Consider the following 16,711-nt stretch of genomic DNA (forward strand, 5'->3'; position numbering starts at 1 on the left):
CTTTTGCCCATCCATAAAGTGCATCCTTTAAAAAAAAAAGCACCGATGTATGCACTGGAGTTAGTGCTAGCCGTGGAAGGATCCAGTGAAATCCTGTGAAAGACGCTGAGAGCAGTGGCTGCTTCTGTGGAGGGGTGGAAATGAGGAGGCTGCCCTCTGTGTGTTGGCTGCTTGCTGTAGTAGTGTAAATATCTGCACGAGGCATCCCTGTGTAAATCAGCTGACTAACCCCACATAAGTGCAGAACCAGCTCAGGAGAGGGTAGTGGGGACACAAAGGGAAGAGGGAAGACGGTGCTGAGGCGTCTTTGGGTGGAGTCCAGACTGCATTGCCGCTGGGTTCTGTGGAGGCAGTTGTTGAGGGGAGATGTGTCTTAGGATCAGCACCGTGAAGGGAAGCCAGAGGAGGCAGGCTTGGGAGAGGAAGGGGTGAACTGTGATGCCGGATGTGGGGTTTGGGAACATGGACTGCCTGTCAGAGCGTCCCCTTTCACACTGAAGTGGAGGCCTTTTACCCCCTTTCAGAGGACAGGCTGCTGTGGGAAGGGCGTTACCCCTCTGCAGCTAGGCCGACCCGGAGGGAGCAGACAGCTGGGCCACACTCCAGCAGCTGGGCAGCACATCCCTGCTGGAAGAGGAATCTGGGAGGCACATTGGTGTCTGCCACAGATGACTACCAGTTATTTCTAGTTGGTGGGAGAAAATACAGCTCAACAGTGCAGCCGTCCAGTGACGGGGTGGAGAAGGGGGGCTGGTGGCTGGGAGGTGCGTTTGGAAGCTGTGTTTGTGTGACAAGCTGATTGTCTTTACTTTGACTCTGTTTATTTGAGGTAGTATGGGGGTGTCTCATGGATTATGGGGTGTAGTAGCTAAAGTCACCTCAAGTCCCTTGGTGATGCAACAGTAACAGATAATATTCATTTGTGTGCGTGTGTGCGCGCAGTTATTTCTAAACGTGTGGAAGAAGCTCTGGAGGGATGTATAACATACTATTAACATTGGTTGCCTTAGAGGAGGGGTTGGGATTGGAGATTATAGTGAAGGGAGAATTTGACTGTTTTATATAATTCTGAATTTTTATTTTTGCTATTTTATTATTTTGTGAGTGCTAATTACTTTTAAGTTTTAATAACATTTGTAATTAAAGCAATATTTACTTTTGAAAATTTGAAAAAACATACTAATGACCTATGACCATGGACAAGTTACTTAACCTTACTATGCCACAGTTTCCTCATTAATAAAATGGGGACTAATACGGCACCAATTTTATAGGGTTGTAATGTGAACTAAAGAGATAAAACTTAGAGCCTGGTACCTGGTAAGTGTTTAATAAATGTTATTATTTCAGCAGCTTAGAGGAAAAAGAATTATGGTTTATGTAGTATAAATATCACTGGGCTTGTTGTTGTATTGGAAAGAACCTGGATTCAATGCCACGTAAATAGTGTGATGGAAGAAGCATTATTGTGGGTGTCAGGAGACGTCGGCTGGAGAGTGGGCTCTCTCATCAGCTGTGTGATCCTGGGCAGCTTCCTTGAGTCTCTGCGCCTCGTCTCTCATCACTAAAGCGGGAGCAGTAGCACTTGGTTGTTGCAGGACATGCAACAAGCATGAAAATTACTTGAATCCAAGAGAGCAGAAAAATACAGCCAGCGGTGTTTATGCAAAGAACTCAGTGCAGCCTGTCTTGTGTGGAGAGCTGGTTCCTCCGCTGTTCCTTCACGTGTCGCAGGAAGACGCATCGGCGTGCTGGAATCCATCTGACAGCCCCAATCTGCTCGCATTGATTTGGCCAGTTGTCATTTGCTGTCATCACGGCAGCAGTAGTTGAAGGGACAGCTTGTCTTGATTTGCATATTTGGGTGTTTGTGCTATTTATAAATAATTAGAAAAGGCTTAGAAGCCTGTTTATGGCAAGCTGGCAAATTCAAAACATGGACAAATCTGTTAGCACAGTTTGCACGTCTGTGGGCACAAAGCATTCAAATAAACAAACACTTTTGCCTGCATTTAAAATCATCTCTTAAAAAGACATTCAGCCATTGGCCATACGGCTTATAGACTTGTCCTTGAAGTGCGTGAGTTTGACTATCAGACAGCTGAAATCTGAAGCTTCTTAAAACATTGCCGTAAGTTTTAGCCTCCCCCCTTCTTTGTCCATTATGAGGAGAGAAGATTCGATGGAGGAGAGTATCAATTTACAAAGGCTTTTGTCACAGTTAATCTTCATGTTCTGACTTTTGGTGTCCTATTCCCTCTTTACGTTTCATAATGTTAGCATCCCCGTATGTCCACGGAGACACTCTTTCTTCCCTTTTCCTGCTGTATTTTTTTCTATAGCATTTATCACTCTTGAACATACTTTTTGATTTGTCTGTCTCCAGCTGCAAAAATGTAGGCTCTCTGAAGGCCGAGATTACTGTCTTGTGTTCACTGGTATATCACCAGTGCCTGGCATGTAGATTATAAATGTTTGTTGAATGAATGGGCTGAAAAACACCCGTTATTCTTCTTCCTTCTGCCACGTCATGAAAATGCTTTTGGAAAAAGCTGTATGAACAGAGAATGGGGAATCGTTGCTGTAGCATGGCTTATCATCCCAAATACATACCCTGGAAAAAGGTATAGTACTTGAGTAGAAACATAGACGGCTTCTTCAGGAAATTAGCTAAATCGCGTGGCTTTTCACATAGATATGTGATGTTGCCATATGTACTCATGTGAAGAGCTGCTGTAGCCTAGAGTCACAGGCTTAAATCCCCTGTGCATGGAGAATAAGGCACAAGAAAGGGATTTGCCCAAGTTCACCTAGATAGAGTTGGGACCAGGTCTACATCTGTCTTCCCAGAGCCTTTGAACTGCTCACCACACTGCCCTCTGCACTGCTGAAGCCCTCTTCCTGGACTCTGAATATATGCTAATGAGGGAGAACATGGACTCTGGTGTCACAGGTGCAGAGAAAAAACCTAGCAGCTTAAAATAATGTTCACAAGTCTTGTATCTAGAGAAAGTGGAGATTTTTCACAATACCTTTAATTTTTTCATAAATTTTATAAAACAACTAAGATAATAGAAGGAGTTTGGGGAACAGCAACTTTAGAAAAAGAAGAAAAAAGTCAAACCAGAGAATTACAATCTTTTATTCTCAGTCTAGAATTTAAGCCCTTTAGACTCCTATCTAAGGTCCAGCTCGGATCTGATTAGGAGGCATTGTGTAGCCAGTCATTATCCATAATTTTAGAACAACAGATGCAGCACCAACTCTACCCTCTAATAGTGGTCTTATTAATTTTTAATTTGAATGACAGGAGAAGCAGATGGAGAGGCAGGGTAAGTATTTAGATGTTTGGTCATTGAAAGCTTTTTACTTCCATGCATTACATTGGGATTTGAGACTGGCTGAGTCCATGGAGAACTGATTATTGTCTGTCCCCTCACCATCTGGGTTCTTTTTTTCTCTCACTGGGCCCAGGACTGCTCCTGCTGCAGTCAGGGATAGATCGCTGATTGTTTTGAAATCAGAAGTTTGTTTACACCACCCAAAATTCTGACGCAGAGCTATCAAAAGGTTGTCTTCTCTACTGTAGTTCAGATCTGGGTGGTGTTTTTTTAAATTATGTAAGCAAATTAAAGTCTTCTTTAATAGTTAATTGTGTATATTTTTGATGTGGATAAGAGGTGTATTCCACTGCAAAGTCCCTGGGACTTTGTTTACACAAAGATGAGAACTTTAGAACATAAATTGGATTTTCTAAATGATTATCTAGGCATGACACTGAGCACCAGAGAGGTATGTTTATTAAAGAGATCTCCTTTTATTTTGTCTGAGTTCGGATTTTACATCAATATTTAGAAAATCCATAGTAGAACTAGTCCAGCCTCCTGCTCATACCTTTGTGAAATCCAAAGGTGCTTGCAAGGAGGAGTTAGATGGCTCTGGTCATCACAGGCCCTTTCCTGGCTGTGCTCCTGTCCTCCTCCCTTGCTCTCCCTCCTACTCTGGTCTCTCATCAGAGAGGTGGCACAGCCACAGCCTTCCTGAGGCTGGGGGGACTGTGGAACGAGAGTGATGTGCTGCATGCCTGCTGTCCCGGTGGAGGCTAACGCTGCCTGCTGCTGCATCTGTCATGGGACAGCACCGAAAGTAGGTGGTTCTGTGAAGAGGTGGAAATGATGGCGATAGAGATGTCATCATCAGGATGCTCTGGGTGTGTTAATCTTGGGTGGAGAGCCACGAACAGTATGTGATTCCTGACATTTGATGTCAGAAGGAAGTCAGGGTCTTGATGTGGAATGATAATGGAAAGAACGTTAAGGCATAACAGGTACGCTAGCTTTATTAAATGAGTGCTTCCTCCATCTCCCTGCTAGGCACTCACAGACACATGGCTACATCTTACGTGCTATTAATGAATTTCCCTTGCAATCATGTGCAAAGTTGTATGATTATGCTCTTCCTCGTATAGTGGGCCTCAGACTGCATTCAACACAGAAATGTTCTTTTGCTACATAGAAAATACTTTGCGTACCAAGTGGGAGATCTATACTAAAATCTGGGCTTGCAGCACAGAATGATGCAGTGTAACAGAGACCACCCAGTCCAAAACTGGTTTCTGTTTTTTTTCCTCCCCGATGAGCACAGACACAGGACCAGAGAAGCGAATTTGCCTAAGACCCTGATGATGTTTCACTGTAGCATTTGAACCAAGCAGTTGCTTGATCTATTGCTCTAAACTGAAAGTCGTGCTTCCTCTGACTCCTGTATAAATGTACTGCGTCATTCCTTCGTTCCAGTTAGTTATTGCATCACTGCCATGGAACCGTACTCCAGAGTCGGCGTGCGGCAATGTTGATATGCTGCGAGGTTGTCAGTTGTACAGTTTAAAAGTTGTGCTTCCAGTTTCTTGCTGGTTGCAAGACATCCTTTCAGAAGTAAGTTCTGTGTGGTATATTTACATGTGTTTACTTTTAAAGGCTGCTTTGGTTAGAACCTACTTGGAGTAAATGGGTGGGCGTCGGGGACCGTGACAGTCATGACAGCCGCCTGCCTCACGGGCAGAGGTGAAGTCATCGTTTCCTAAGAAGTCACTTGCTTCGCCATCCTTATGACTGCACTCTCCAGCTTGTTCAGTTTGTGTTGGTTTCTGGCATCTGCACATTTCTGGCCTCATCTGGGTCTGCTTAGTGTTTTTAGCATACAGTTTCGGGCTGTGAAAAAGAACGGCTGTTTTAGCACAGAGAGACACACACGAAGGGCAGTTTGTAAGTAACCCTGAATGGAGACATTACGTAGGTGTGTTACTTCTTTTCTTCTTTGTCAGGCGGGATGGGAAGCGTCCTGAGTTGGTGGCGCGTTCTTGCACAGCTCCTCCTTGCAGCGTGGCAGATTTTTGGGGGATTGAATGATAATTGTAATCTTTGAGAATGTCATTCTTGCAGGTTCTAAAAAGTCAAGATTTATTCAGCGTTAATTTGATAGTGACGGCTTTATTCCTAGCCAGATGTAAGTCAGAGGTTCTCCTGGCAGGGTTGTTGGAGGTGTTTGCTGTGGCTCCGACTTAAGGGGAGTATGAGTTTGAATCCATTTAAATGATGGATAAGTGAAGCATGGCCAGTGCTTTCGGCCATATAGTTTATTAATCGCTGTTATACTTCTCAGTCAGGCCTGATGAACTCTTGAGCCCTCCTGCACACACACATGCACGTACACACACACACACACACACTTTTTTTTTAAGACCCCAGCCCCTCCGTGGTCACTGTCAAGCAGATCCCTCTTTGCCATCTCTGGTTCAAACATATCCCAAACCCACTGCTCCTTCCATTTGTTGTCTCCAGTCACCTGTTGTCCGGTTAGCCTGCTTTCTGCAGTCCGTCCTCAGCTCCCTGGGGTTCTAGAGTACTGGGGCTGGGAGCCATCTTCACGGCTGCGGAGTTCTTCCAGCCTCGTTTTATCCAGCCCTGGGGATGAGAGAGATGTCATCAGAGGCTGAGGCTTAGTAGGTGTATATGCTGTTTGATAATGATGGGATTTTCTTCCATACAGGGAACTTAAAATGTGCTTAGTAGAGTATCGAATGTTTTAACTCCTGCACCTCTTGGGGAAAGATAGTTTGTGAACCCACCCTTGCTTCCAACGAGAAAAACGTGATTTGCTAATCAGCGCATTTTGTATTATTGAGTATTGACTGACAAACTGTTCTTAACCTCCTCCTTCACTCGGGCACCGTTTATTGAGCAGTGTATGTATTTCTCTTGTGTCAGGTACTCTGCTGGCCCCTAGTACTTATCCTTGTGAAATTGATGGTCTAGGGGGAAACAGATATGTGTAACTGTTAGCGTTTTGTGTGTGCTCTGATGGGGGTGCCCGTGGGTGCAGCCTCAGCTCGTGCATCACCCATGGAGGAGGTTATGTGCCTGATCAGCATGTTCCTAGCTCTGTGTCCCTCTGTCAAAGTGATCATCACATTATTTTTAAATTCTCTGCTCATGTATCTATCCTTCCCATGAAATTGAGAGCTCTCTAAGGACAGGGTGTGGGTTATGTATCCATTGTTTGTTTTTTTTTGATATTCCTATTTCCAAGCATAGTAAGGCAAAAGATAGGCAAGGTCTCTTTAGTGTTTTGTGAAAAAATAGACGAGCTTAAGGGAGGGAGTCCCCAAGTTGGCCAGGGGGGAGACAGGACAGGCTCACAGATAGTGGTCTTTGGTTTTTGTTTTTCAACTTTTTCATTTGAAATAATTCAGACTTATGGAAAAATTGCAAAAATAGTACAAAGAGTTCCTGTATGCTCTTCACCCAGATTCCGCAAACATTTTATGACGTTTGCACTTTTCTCCCTCTCTCTCTGTATATAAATTTTTTTTCTGAAATGTTTGGGAGTAAAGGCTAGGTTGTAGGGATGGGGTGAAGAGGCAGAAGAGAAGAGGTGAGCGAGGAGGCTTTGGCAGTAACCTGGGTGAGAGATGATGGTGGCCGGGGCCTGGTTGGAAACGGCGAGGGAGGTGAGAAGTGGTACATATTTAGGTCTGGTACATATTTTGAAAGGAGACTCTATAAGATTGGCTGATAGGTTGCATGACAGGAGTGAGAAAAAGAAGCTTTAATGATGGCTTCAAGGATTTTGGCCTGAGTAACTGAAAGACTAGAGATGCCATTATTAAGATGGGGAAGACTGGGAGGAGTGGGTTTTGGCTGGTTTTGGGCGTGCTAAATCTGAGGTCCAAGGGCAGAGGCCAAGAAGTGTTGGGAAGGAAAAGCAGAAAGCAAGACCCCAAAGAACATGAGCAATTCATAAAGATAGAATTAGCTGATTTTATCATTAAGCAAAACAAATACTGTGCAGGCAAAATGGCTACAAAGCTGTAGGGTATTTTCAGCTTATTTATATAGAATTAACCCTGAAGTCTCTATACATTTTCTTACCATTAGTAAACAGCACATATTCAGTTTGCATTAGCACTTACATTGAGCTTATTCTGACCTGTTTTTTGTAATTCGTCATCAGTTTCCTCTGACATTTTGTTTTCATAATTCTTTATCACCACCTCCTATCATTTGTCCCCAAAGTGTGTCTGGCACATGTGATCCATCGTCTCCTTCAGCATTCCTCAGTAAGGTTAGACTAAGTTCAGTTTCCCCACAGAAGGCGGTTGGAAATACGAGTTTGGAGTTGAGGGCAGAGGTCTAAACTGAAGATAGAAATTAGGGTTGCTCACTGTAGAGATGGTAGTTAAAATCTTGGGATTGGAGGAAGTCACCTTGGGAATGAGTATAATTTGGAAAGGAAAAAAGCCTGTGGTCCGAGCCTGGGGCATCTCCACATTTAGGGGTTGGAAATAGAGAAGAAAATAGTGGAGGAGACCCAGTGACCAAAGAAAAGGAAGTGTGTTCTAGAGACTGAGTGTAGAAACTGTTTCCAGAGGAGTGGGTGGTAGGTGCACTGTGTCGGATGCTGCCAGGTGGATGGAACGAGGGCTGAGACTTGACGGCTAGGCTTCCAGCAGATGCCCTTGGTGTCTCTGCAAGAGCTGTGTCTGAGGATGGTGGGGTCAAGGGATGATGGAGCGGGACAGAGAGTGAGAAGAAAGGAAGTGGGGAACAGTCTAGGCCTCTCTTTGGAGATAGTTGGTTTGGTTAAATAAGGTTTATTTTAGATGGTTAGTCACCATGGTGTGAAGTATTATTTAGTTTATCTTGTAATCTCTGGATCCTTATCCTGGGGAGCAGATTAACATCCTTTAGGTGGAGAACTAAATGTGTATGGAAAATCTCCTTTAATTGTGGGTTATACTGTATTTTGGGCATTACAAAGAAAATTTTCTCTGGAGAAATGGGGCCCTTTGAATTAACTCTGAAAAGAAATACTTTTCATAAGGGCACACACTTTCATATATAAATGGTAAAGTGAGAGAATAATTTTTTGCTTTTTGGAGCAAAGATTATTGAGCTGGTGATTGCTAAAATTGCTACTATTTTTGAGAGGCAGCTGTTGTTAATGAGAAGACGTTAGTCTGTCCTATATGAGTTTTGTGTCTTTGAGTAAGTTGTTTAACCTTACTGAGAGTTAGTTTTCTCATCTATGAAATGATATTATCTACCCTGCAGATTATATTGTTATTTTAAAAAATTTTAATGACTTGCTTGGAAGAGCAGTTCTTATTAGGTTTATTGGTATCTCATGAAATATACTAGAGAGACTAGATTTGGTTTCTCTGGGAAATAATAGCTACTAATAATAGCTGCTAATAATAGCTGCTATAATAGCTACTACTAATAATAGTTTATCAAGCGCTTACCATGTGTGATGCTGTGTATTAGGCAAGTTGCATATTATCTTATTTAATCCTTATAACCATTCTTTAAAGTGGAGATTATCCTTAAAAATTTTTTTTATAGATAATAATTATACTGATGATGATGGTAATAGTCAACATTTATTGAGAACTTCTTCTATGCTAAATGCATCACATAAGGACACTTAAAAAAACCCTGTTGACGCGGCCCTGCTCATTCTTGTATAGAGAGAGGGATAATAATACACCAGTGTGCTCAAGGCCACGTCTAGAAAGTGGTGGGGCAGAATTTCAACCCAGTCTGTTCAACACCAGAGTCTGTGCCCATGTGCTGTATCAAGACACGTACGTTTTAGTGGAACCTGAATCTCGATCCTTCTATGAGCGTGGCAGCTCCAGACCCTGAAAAGCTATTGTGAGACCAGCCGTCTCCTTTAATGGCCTCCATTAACACAGTGACATATGTCACCCAGACCTCGTGTCCACCGCCCTCCCCATCCACACATGCACGATGGTGGGCCCCCTCTGCCTGGGGAGCAGGGGCAGAGAGACAGACGGCGGCCGATCGGCCTGCCATCCCTGGAGGTGAGCCCCTCGGCCCCTCCTTCCCCCGCGGTTCCAGCCTCATTCTGTGCCTGCTGTCAGGAGCCCCAGAGCGTTTTCTTCTTCTGCTGTCCCAGGAGACTCGAATGGAAGTGAAGCTCCGGGGCCTCAGCACGTCACGATGACAGATGATAGGAACCAAATTAACTCAGAAGCCCAGCTTCAGGCTTCTCTGTTGGTGGGCTACGTCACAGAAGGGGTCAGTGCAGAAAAGGAGGATGGAGCGGATTTACATACGGAGCGGAAACAATTATGGAGACTGGTGGCTTCAAACCCAGATCGTATTCATTTTGTCTCCCTGTCATGCAGATTAAGCATTATTAGCAGGAAAACGGAGACACTTATGCAGTGGATTAGGCCTCTCATTTCTGACTGAGGCCTCTGTTTTTTTAGCTTTTACCAGGCTTGCCTTAAAATAGAGTTCTTATCTGCGGCTGAGTTTACAGTACTGTCCTGACTGCTTCTGCAATGTTAGAATTGTATCCTGTGTCTTGGATTTCAGGTTTTCCCTTTTGGAGTTTATTTCCCTGAATACCCAGAACAGAGGTGAACACACTTTTTTATAAAGGGCCAGATAGTAAATATTTTAGGCTGTAGGTCTCTGTTGCAACTGCTTTACTGTGCTCTCGTGGTGTGAAAGCAGCCGTACACAGTAAATAAATGAATGGACATGGCTGTGTCCCAGTAAAACCGTATTTACAAAAATAGGCTTCGGGCCAGATTTGGCTCATGGGCTGTGGTTTGCCCCCCACTTAGCTGGATGAAAGTGTGGATAAGCTTATGCACAGACTGAACCCTGTTACCAGATCATTTTAGGTCTGGTTGAACCTGACCGTTTGGAGAACATTGGCTGGATGCTAAGCATATCTTTGGGAGCGTTCTGTCTCTTCTCCTGATCACTTTGCTGGTAGTTTGAATTCAGCTACTCTGGCAGGCCTCTGGTGCTTACTGAGGTTGTGGGTGGGAGGGTGAGTGATGAGAGCAGCATTTTTATTCTTTCTTTAAGGAGCGTTGTTGCTAGTCCACTTCTACATTTGAAATATCCTTTCCTTGGTACATCAAACTCAGTGTGGTTTAGGGCCTGGCTTCTTTAAGTGTGACCCTGGAGCAGCAACACTGGCACCCCCGGGAGCTCCTTAGACATGCAGACCCTCAGGCCCCGGCCCAGACTCAGAATCTGCCCTTTAACAAGACCCCTGGGTGAGTTGTACTCCCATGAAAGTTTAGAAGTGCTGATTTACGGTATTCCAGTCTGGAGGACAGAGAGGAAGCATTTTTAAAAAGTCCTTTTATCTTCAGCTTTTTAATATTGAAAGTATAACAATGCAACTTGAGAGCTGTGAAGGCAGTTGTGCGTCTTTTTAGACCTAAGACTCATAATTTTATGTTATTTTCCTGACAGAAAGGGCGTGTTACTGTCCACTAACGTGGAGTGGTGTAAAAAGTTCTAGACAAGTTAAAATACTAGACTGAAGTTCCTGCCTCTCTTGCAGTGTGACTGGGCAAACCCCTGATCTCTTTGTGCCTTAGTTTCTCCTATCTGATATGAGATATTTATGACAGATAGTATGTAAATCTGTTTTTATTGCTTGCAAGTATTCTATTTTATCTTTTTCAGGCCATGTGCTTTGATCCTCTCCTCCTACCCATGTCCTCTCAAGGAGGATATTGTCATTCCCCATTCTCATATGTGACGCCTCCCCCGTCCCACTTTTGACTGATGCGCTGCAGTTTCAGCACCGCTGGCCAGGGTCAGGGGAGCAATCGAAAATGCATTGCAATTGTCGAGCTTCAGAATTGTTGAAAAGAAAAGCTAGAATGCTGAGGAGATGCCGTTTCCAAATTTGTCGTTATGAAATAGTTTTGAGGAGTTACAGATGACTGAGATTTGTTCATGGGGAAAGTCTCAAGTCTTAGAGGTCACTGTTCTCAGCATCCTGGAAGCCTCTGCCTCTGCTTTATCCACCAGATCCAAAGTTACAGTTTCAGACGACTTAATTAGGTTAGGCTTTTTAATTCAAATAGAATAGTGGCTGGAGAGATGTATATACTCTAGTTGGAAGTATGAAACGATGGTATTTAATAGGAAATAGCTATTGTCTCAGTTAGTGGAAATGTGGGATCTTACAGCTGGCAGCATATCCTAATGATCCTGGGCCTCCCTCTTCCTCTCCCCTCTCCCCACTTCCCCCAGATCTCCCTGGGGAGTGCAGAGGTCTGTGAACAGCTTTCTCACTCTGGAATCTCTTACTGCTTCCTCCTCTACAAAGCCTGCTGTCCCAATGGTCACTTTGGACATCTGCAGACCCTTCGGTGTTCTAGCTAGGCAGCTGGGCCACAGCGGGGCTGGCAGGGTAATCTTTCATTCTGTGTTGGGAGCCATCAGTGTTTTTTTAGGTGATGCTTCTCCATTTGAGATGGTGCCAGGGCCCCTTTGTGCCCCACTCCTTGAATTAGCACCATCCCTGAGGGCTTTTGAGGCAGGTGGCGTTGTAGAAAGAGCACCTTCTGGACAACCAGACTTGGTGTGAATCCTTTCTGTGCCGTTTACTGGACTCGTGGCCTGACAGACCCTGTTCCTCCCCGAGTTCAGCATCTACATTTATAACACCAGAGTGTGAGATATAGTACTTCCTAAGATTTCCTTGACGTTAGAAGCCTTTGTCCTGAAGAGAGAATTCAGTCTGCAGAACGACAGGTGTGTTAACAAAGAGGGTATGCACTTGAGCACCTCACTGCGTTTGTGTAAAATTCGCTGCCAGGGGATGAATGATAGGAGATACAGGGCTGGGTGTCCAGGGAAGCACCTCCTGCCCTCTGCACCTCACCTGGTCGTCCCTCCCCTCTTACCAGGTCTTTAGGGGACCACGGGCTGCGTGTAGCCTCTCTCCATGCTTGCGGAGAGGGATTGTAAGCTAGCGATGTGATGCTTTTCATATAGCCAGAGGTCTTCCCCTGACCTAGCCCACTGGAGGGGCTTTGAACTTCAGCAGAATCTTTTCACCTTTGGAAGAAGACAGAACTGGTTTGGTTGAAATTTGCTCCTGTCCTCTCCAGGCCTGTGGGCTGTGAGCCCCTCTGAACTTCATCTGCCTCACCAATAACTGGAGAATAAAACAACAGGCTCAGTTGTTTCAGTGTTTCAGTGTTGTTTCAGTGAGGCCACGTTTCTAAGTTCAATCTTCCTTTCCTTTCCCTTTTGTTTGTTTTTATTCCTTCCTTTGATTAGAAGAAAAACCCATTCATGAATAAAGATGGAATGCTGCTTTATGGTAACGAAGAGAAAGCAGGCCATTATCGCTTTCTGATTCTCTGTGCCTGCGATTAGGAACCCTGCTTTCTTCCTTATAAAAACAGAATTAGTGGGCCTGTCTGGTGGCCTCGTGGTTAAGTTCGCGAGCTCCACTTCTGGTGGTCTGGGGTTTGCAGGTTCAGATCCTGGGCGCAGACCTACGCACTGCTCATCAAGCCACGCTGTGGCAGCGTCCCACATCAAGTGGAGGAAGATGGACACAGATGTTAGCCCAGGGCCAGTCTTCTTCAGCACAAAGAGGAAGATTGGCACCAGGTGTTAGCTCAGGGCTAATCTTCCTCAGTCACACCCCCCCCCCCCGAATTAGCTCTTAACCTACCATTCCCATGGTCTTATTAACCTACCATTCCGATGCTCTTATTCCCTGTTTATTGCTGTTGTGTGGCAAAGTCTTTTCTTAAAATTCCATTTACCTAGATTTTTCTAAAATTCCATTTACCTAGATTTTCTTAAAATTCCATTTATCTAGCATTATCAGGTAAAATATACAATGTCTCCTGTTTAATTTTACTTCACCTTGACTAGTCAGGGTTTATTCTCTGACTCTTCATTCTCTTCCTCTAATGTGCTTATCATCAGCCCACAGAGTCCCAGTCCACGAAGACAAAAGAACATGTCCATCTCCCACCCAGACCAAGGCAACTCCTGATCTGCTTTCTGTCATTGCTCGTGACTGCTTTTCTGTCACATTACTTTTGCTGGTTCTAGAATTTCATAAAAATGGGATCATACAGTATGCCTTTTTGTGTGTCTAACTTCTTTCAATTACCTTTTTTTTTGGAGATTCATCTGAGTTATGCATATGGATAGTTTGTTTCTTTTTATTGCTAAGAAATATTTGATGGTATGAATACATTGTAATTTGTTTGTCCTTATATTTGTTGATGGTTGTTTAGGTTGTGTGCAGTTTTTGGCTGTTATGAGTAAAGCTGCTAATGTTTTTGTGTGGACGTATGTAATAATTTCTCTTGGGTAAATACCTGGGAGGGAATCCCTGGGTCACATGGTAAGTGTACGTTTAACTTTATAGGAAACTTCCAGACTGCTCTCTAAGGTGGCTGTACCACGCAAGCTTCCACCAGGAGAGCTTCTGCCTGCTCTGCAGTTTTGCCAAGGCTTCATATTCTGTCTTTTCACTTCTGGTCCTTCCCCTGGATGTATAGGGGTACCTCATTGTGATTTCAATTTGCATCAACCTGATGACTAATGATATTAGCATCTTTTTATGTGCTTATTGGCCATTTGTGTCTTTTTTTGTGAAATGTATGTAACTCCTTTACCTGGTTTTTTGTTAGATTGTCTTTATATGTTCTCAATATTTGGTGTATTGATATGAGTGCTTTGTCAGACACGTGTAGTGCAAATATTTTCTTCCTATTTTCTTAATGATTTATTTCAAAAAGTCCAATTGATTAATTTTTTTCTTTTATGTTAGTACTTTTGGTGTCCTAAGAAATCTTGGCCTACTCCAAAATCATAAATAATTTCTCCTGTTTTCTTGTAGACATTTTTATAGTTTTACTTCTTATATTTAGGTATTTGACCCATTTGAGTTAATTTTTGGGTATGGTGTGATGTGAGGGGTGAGTTCAGTTTTTCCCATATTGATACCCACTTGTTCAGCACCAGTTGTTCCAAAGACTCTTCTTTCCCCACTGAATTGCCTTGGCATCTTTGTCAAAAATCAATTGGCCATTTATGTGCGGGTTTATCTCTGGACTTTGTGTTCTGTTTCACTAATCTATCCTAATGGCAATACCACCCTGGATTGATTGTTATTGTAGCTCTGTGGTAAGCCTTGAAACTAGGTAATTTAAGTCCTCCAACATTGTTCATTTTTCTCCCCAGTGTTTGGCTATTCTAGTTCATTTCATTTTCATATGTTTTAGAATCAGCTTGTCAATTTTTTTTTGGAAAAAAAAAGCTGCTGGGATCTTGATTGGGATTGTGTTGAGTCTGTAGCTTAATTTGAGGGGAGATTACTATCTTAGCAATATGGAATCTTCCATGCATGACTATGGTATCCTTTTATTTAAATCTTCATTAAATTTTCTCAGCAACATTTCATAGTTGTCAGTTTATAGGCCTTACACATATTTTTTTAAAGTTATCCTTAAGTATTTCATGTATTATAAATGGTACTAGCTTTTCTTTTTCTTTCACTTTTCAATTGTTCCTTGCTAGTAAGGAGCTTACAGTTTTATAGAGAAATTGGTAAGTAAGTAGACAGATGAGGGACCAGAAAATAGACAGGGGACGTTCAGTCTCCACTGAGTTGGTTTGGGAAGGCTTTGCAGAAGAGGTGGCATGTGGTTGTAACACTCCACTTACACCAACGCATAAATCATCCAAACAGAAGATCAATAAGGAAACATTGGCCTTAAATAACACAGTAGAACAGATGGACCTAGTAGATATATACAGAGCATTCCATCCAAAAACTGAAGAATACACGTTCTTTTCAAATGCACATGGAACATTCTCCGGGATTGATCACATATTAGGCCACAAAACAAGTCTCCATAAATTTAAGAAGATTGAAATAATACCAAGCATCTTTTCTGACCACAACGGTATGAAACTAGAAATCAACTATAGGAAGAAAATCAGAAAAGCCACAAATACATGGAGATTAAACAAAATGCTACTGAACAACGACTGGGTTAACGAAGAAATCAAAGAAGAAATCAAGAAATACCTGGAGACAAATGAAAATGAAAATACGACATGCCAGAATTTATGGGATACAGCAAAAGCGGTTCTAAGAGGGAAGTTTATAGCAATACAGGCCTATCTCAACAAACAAGAAAAGTCTCCAATAAACAGTCTAACAATGCACCTAAAGGAACTGGAAAAAGAAGAAGAAACAAAGCCCCAAATCAGTAGAAGAAGGGAAATAATAAAAATCAGAGCAGAAATAAATGAAATGGAGACTAAAAAAGCAATAGAAAAAATTAATAAAACCAAGAGGTGGTTCTTTGAAAAGATACACAAAATTGACAAACCTTTAGCTAGACTCACCAAGAAAAAAAGAGAGAAGGCTCAAACAAGTAAAATCAGAAATGAAAGAGGAGAAATTACAACAGACACCTTAGAAATACAAAAGATTATAAGAGAATACTACGAAAAGCTATATGCCAACAAATTCGACAATCTGGAAGAAATGGATAAATTCTTGGAATCGTACAACCTTCCAAAACTGGATCAAGAAGAAACAGAGAATTTGAATAAACAAATTAGCAGTAAGGAGATCGAAACAGTAATCACAAACCTCCCCAAAAATAAAAGTCCAGGACCAGACGGCTTCCCTGGAGAATTCTACCAAACATTCAAAGAAGACTTGATACCTATCCTTCTCAAACTCTTCCGAAAAATTGAGGAAGGGGGAAGCTCCCTAACTCATTCTATGAAGCCAACATTACCCTGATACCAAAACCAGACAAGGACAACACAAAAAAAGAAAATTACAGGCCAATATCACTGATGAACATTGATGCAAAAATCCTCAACAAAATACTAGCAAATCGCATACAACAGTACATTAAAAATATTATACACATGATCAAGTGGGATTTATTCCAGGTATGCAGGGATGGTTCAACATTCGCAAATCAATCAACATAATACACCACATTAATAAAATGAAGAATAAAAATCACATGATCATCTCAATAGATGCAGAGAAAGCATTTGAGAAGATACAGCATCCATTTATGATAAAAACTCTGAATAAAATGGGTATAGAAGGAAAGTACCTCAACATAATAAAGGCCATATATGACAAACCCACAGCTAATATCATCCTCAGTGGTGAAAAACTGAAAGCTATCCCTCTAAGAACAGGAACCAGATAAGGATGCCCAGTCTCACCACTCCTATTTAACATAGTACTGGAAGTCCTAGCCAGAGCAATCAGGCAAGAAAAAGAAATAAAAGGGATCCAAATTGGAAAGGAAGAAGTGAAACTCTCACTATTTGCAGATGACGTGATTTTA

The 16,711-nt window shown here is 42.6% G+C and overlaps 1 protein-coding gene across 5 annotated transcripts in view; it reads left to right on the forward strand.

Moving 5' to 3' along the window:
* AFAP1 (actin filament associated protein 1) overlaps window positions 1–16,711 on the forward strand; it is a 157,604-nt gene that overhangs the window by 32,015 nt on the left and 108,878 nt on the right. The gene's annotated exons all lie outside the window — the stretch shown is intronic.

Source organism: Diceros bicornis, chromosome 8, assembly GCF_020826845.1.
Source record: "Diceros bicornis minor isolate mBicDic1 chromosome 8, mDicBic1.mat.cur, whole genome shotgun sequence".
In the NCBI taxonomy this organism is placed as follows: Eukaryota; Metazoa; Chordata; class Mammalia; order Perissodactyla; family Rhinocerotidae; genus Diceros; species Diceros bicornis.